Source organism: Cebus imitator, unplaced genomic scaffold, assembly GCF_001604975.1.
Source record: "Cebus imitator isolate Cc_AM_T3 unplaced genomic scaffold, Cebus_imitator-1.0 Scaffold87, whole genome shotgun sequence".
Classification (NCBI taxonomy): Eukaryota; Metazoa; Chordata; class Mammalia; order Primates; family Cebidae; genus Cebus; species Cebus imitator.
Window position 1 is genome coordinate 1,385,661 of NW_016107402.1, and position 5,103 is coordinate 1,390,763.

A 5,103-nucleotide genomic window follows, 5' to 3' on the forward strand; every position below is an offset into this window, starting at 1 on the left:
AAAAAAAAAAAAAAAAAAAAAAAATCAAAGTTCAAGCATTGATACACACAAAGTCAGAGACATTCAAGCTGCTCAGTGTTCAGACACAAAAGGACCGGTTCCCTCATCCTTGCACTGCTAGGCTAATGAGGACAGAAACAGCCTTTGCCTCATTTCTCTGTTAAGGGAAAAGTTTGAAACTTCTAGACTTTGGTGAGCATCAGTAGGTTATGTAGGAATTTAACTCAGACTTAACAAACAGCAAAAGACAAAGAATTATGAGAGTATATGGCAGAGTTTCACTACTTCCAAAGCACTTTCATTCAGCTTCATTGAACATTCTCCATCACCTTATGGGGCACACAGCTCACCTGCTTTGTAATCAAGTCTTATTTGTCTCCCTGGAGTCAGTATCCTTTATAGTGTGTACTGAATTCAGTTCTACCCCATTAGTTGCTTTTAGGAGACAACATAGAGGGGGGATTTAAAACTCAGATGCAGGCTGTGCTGAATGACTCTGATTCTACGACTCCCAGGCATAATGTTATTTGTGGGACCCCACTAATGGGGGCTCAGGAAAGGCCTTAGAATGATGGGATCCAAGGTAGGAAAAGACGAAGGCCAAAAAAGGCCTTGAAAAGCAATATTCACCCTGCCCCGATGTGTTGGCCTAGATCTCAGCAGTAATTGAAAGGCTGAGAGAATAGAGAAGTTGGGAAGAGAGGGCTGTGGCCTGGGGACAGAGCTGCCCTTGCCTGAGAGGAAAGGTCTTCCCTGCCCCTAAACCAGCCAGAGCTCTGCAGTGAACTAGAGATGCAGGGGTGCCAGAAAGCAGAGGCAGGGGCTGCAGCTCAGAGAGAGCCTCCTGCTGGCCACAGCCGTCCCTGAGTGTAATCAAGTGGCCCAAGCATCAACAGGCTTAGGAGGCATAACTTTTGCAGCGTGCCAGCCATGAACCAGGCATTTTACATGTATTATCTCCCTCAATCCTCATATCAGCTGAGGCTCAGAGAGGTGAATTAACTTGCCCAAGGTTACACAGCAACTGGGAGGCAGAACAGTGTCCAGAGTTTACCGTTTGCAGCATAAGCCAAGCCACCAATTGGAGGGAGAAAGGGAACTGTCTTAATAAGAAATTGGGGGCAGGCACAGTGGCTTACGCCTGTAATCTTAGCACTCTGAGAGGCCAAGGTGGGCGGACGACCTGAGGTCAGGAGTTCTAGACCAGCCCGGCCAACATGGTGAAACTCCATCTCTACTAAAAATACAAAAGTTTGCCAGACATGGTGGCTGATGCCTGTAATCCCAGCTACTCGGGAGGCTGACACAGGAGAATCACTTGAACCTAGGAGGCGGAGGTTGCAGTGAGCTGTGATCATACCACTGCACTCCAGCCTTGGCGACTGTGACTCAGTCTTAAAAAAAAGAAACTGGGGATGGAAGAAGGAAACACGTACTTGAAATGGATTATTTTCCACAGAACTTTATGGTGTCAGGCAGTGTGTGTATGTGTCTCAGTTTTTTTGTTTCTTTTATTTTTCTTTTTGATACGGGGGACCCCTCTGCTGCCCAGGCTGGAGTGAAGTGGCACAATATCGACTCACTGCAGCCTCCAACTTCCAGATTCAAGCGCTTCTCCTGCCTCAGCCTCCTGAATAGTTGGGATCACGGGCGTGTGCCATCACGCCCAGCTAATTTTTTGTATTTTTAGTAGAAACGGGGTTTTGCAGTGTTGGCCAGGATGGTCTCAAACTCCTGACCCAAGTGATCGCCCGCCTCAGCCTCCCAAAGTGCTGGGATCACAGGCGTGAGTCACCGCGCCCGGTCTATTTCTGAGTGTATTCCTCCTCCAGAACGTGTTGTCCACCCCTGTTTGGGTGTGGGGCTCTCCTTGAGGGTTGTTTTCGGGCTGAGCGTACGTGTCTCCCTCCCTGGGTGTTGCAGCCTGTTGAGGTGTGTGGTGTGTCCCCGGGTATGGTATGGTATCTTCCCTGGGTGTGCGGCTTTGTATGTGCATGCTTCAGTGTATGCCCACCTTCCCCCCATCTCCCGGCCAGGTGCAGAACCGGGCCCAGAGGACAATGGGCTCGAGCGCCCGGGTGGCCTTTTCCTCAACTCCATCACCCCCCGTGGCCCTCCCCTCCAGCACCCTGCGCCCTGGCTGCCCCATCTCTGGCCCTGTTCGACCTTCCGTGGCCCTCCCTGCCCGCGCCCCGGCCGCCCCACCCCGGCCCTCTCCGGCCCTCCCTGCTCGCGCCCCGCGCCCCGCGCCCCGCGGCCTGTGGCCCCCACCCCTGGCGGTCCCGGGCGCGCAGCTGCGGGACACACAATCGCCGGCGCCCCCTCCCCGCCCCCCGCGCAGCCCCTCGTCCAACAAAAGCCGCTTTCTTTCCCCACAACAGATTAAAGACCAGGAGGGGGTGAAAAATAGCTTCTCCAGCCACTGGCGGGGGAGGGGCGCGGGAAAAGCTGGGGCTTTGGGGACTCTTTGATAGCGAGTGTGTGGGAAACCCGGAGGAATGTGGCGGCTCGGACCGCAGCGGCGGGGCCGGGCGCCGGGAGGAGGGTCTGCACCTCCCCCGCTGGGACCCCCGGGACCTCGCGGACCCCCGCGGCCCCGGCGTCCCCACGTCCCACGCCACCCGAAACCTGCACGCCGCCTCCCGCCCTTTGAGCGCGCCGGGGTCTCAGCGCCCCCATCGCGCCCTGCATTTTCTCCCCTAGGCAATTTCTTCGCATTCTAACTTCTCTATCTTCTTCCCACTTTCTCTTCCAATTCTCCTTTTCTCGAGTCCCCTTTTCTCTTCCTCCACCTCTTTCTCTATGTCTTTTGCTCAAGTCTGTTTTCCTCGTCTCCCTCCCCGGATCTTTATCTTGATCTACACAGTCATTCTTTTTTTCTCTTTGTCTGGGACACACTCTGTGCCTCTTTGTTTCCGTGTCTCTTGCTATTTCTTGGTGGCTTTCCTGGGTTGGGTCGTGGATTTGTCACCGTCGCTGTTGCCCTTTCTCCTGCCCATCTGGAAGGGCTGCGAAGGGCAAGCCAGGGTGTGGGCAGTTTATTTAAATGTCCCTCTCCTGCCACACACGTGTGAGTCCAGGTGGACTCTGGGCAGGGAAGTCTGGGGAGCCCAGGAAGACCCAGGGAGGAGCTGTGGGAGGCCTAGCCAGTTAAGACCAGGATGGAGCAGGAATGGGGGACTCGTGAAAGCCTACAAGGGTTTGGAATTATTTTTGGCCCAGTATAATTCAGTCTCTGAAAAGAATTCCTGGCCCAGGACCGGATGGTGGCCTTGGGACCCTGATGGGAAATGGGTTGGGTCTCCTGGCCCCCTCCTCTGTAGTCCTTGGGACAAGCTGGTGGAAGGATGGGGGCTGGTTCAAGACAAAGGGCTTCCAGGTGGCTCTTCCATGGAGACCTTCCATGTGAAGACATGGTACAGTGGGGAGCTCAGCCCCGGATCTTGGAAGCCCAGGTTTCGCCTCAGCTCTGCCACTCCCTGACAAGTTGAGCAAATTCCTTCTTCCTCTTTGGGCATCAGTTTCCCTACCTGTAAAATGAAGTATTTGCATCAGTGGTCCTCAGATCCTAAGATCTGATTTGTTCCAAATGTATTGCTTACACAAATGAATCTGCTTTCATATTTTGTATTTATGAAAGACAAGCATTCAGTCAGGGTTTCTGATTAGCATGCTTCATTACCATGCAGAGCTGCTCTAATTCAAAGAACAAAGACACCCCAGCCAAAGATACCCTAGACAGACTCTCAAAACAGATATACCCCAATTCCAGCTAAAGACACCCCAGACAGACCCCAAAAGCTCTTGGTGTTTTAGTAGTCTGTGCAGCAAAATCCTATGGAGGAAGAGCACAGGCTCTGGAGTCAGACAGCTTGGGTTTGAATCCTGAATCTGCCAGTGTCCAGCTGTGACCCTGGGCAGGTCACACCCTCCCTCAGTTTTCTTATCTGGAAAAAAGAAATATTCATTATATCCACCCCTACAGAATTGTGGTATTATATCAGATAATAGATTTTAAAAATGTTAGAAATAGGTACTCAATAGGGTTAGGATGTTGATGCTTTATACCAGTGCTGTCCAGTAGAACAATATTGCAAGCCACAAGCATAATTTTAAATGTTCCAGCAGCTACATGTAAAAAAGCAAGAACAGTGAAATTTTTTTTTTTTTTGAGATAGGGTCTTGCCCTGTTGCCCAGGCTGGAGTACAGTGTCGTGATCATAGCTCAAACTGCAGCCTCAATGTCCTGGGTTCAAGTAATCCTCTCCCTCCTGAGTAACTGGAATCACAGATGCATGCTACCAAGCCCAGCTAATTTTTAAATTTTTTTTTTGAGACAGAGTCTTGCTCTGTCAACAGGCGCCAGGCTGGAGTGCAGTGGCATGATCTCGGCTGACTGCAACCTCCGCCTCCCGGGTTCAAGCAGCTCTCCTGCCCCAGCCTCCTGAGTAGCTGGGACTACAGGCGCGCGCGCCATCACGCCCAGCTAATTTTTGTATTTTTTTAGTAGAGACGGGGTTTCACCATGTTGGCCAGGATGGTCTCAATCTCTTGACCTCATGATCTGCCTACCTCGGCCTCCCAAAGTGCTGAGTTTACAGGCATGAACCACCGCGCCCGGCCTTTTAAAATTATTTATAGAGGCAGGGTCTCACTATGTTGCCCAGGCTGCTCTAGAACCCCTGGATTCAAGCTATCCTCCCATCTCAGCCTCCCAAAGTGTTGAGATTACAGTGTGAGCCACTGTATCCAGCCTTAAAATTAATTTCAGTAATATATTTTACCTAACCCAATATATTAAAAACATTATTTCAACATGTAATGAACACAGAAAAACTACTATTCCTACATTATTTTTTATACTTAGTCACAAAATCTGGTGTCTATAATTCAGCACATCTCGGTTTGCAGTGGACACATTTCAAATGCTCCGTAGCCACACATAGCCAGTGGCTACCAATTGGACAACTCTGGGACTGCAGATGTGTGCCACCACATCTGGCTAATTAAAAAAAAAAAATTTGTAGGCCGGGCGCGGTGGCTCAAGCCTGTAATCCCAGCACTTTGGGAGGCCGAGGCGGGTGGATCACGAGGTCAAGAGAT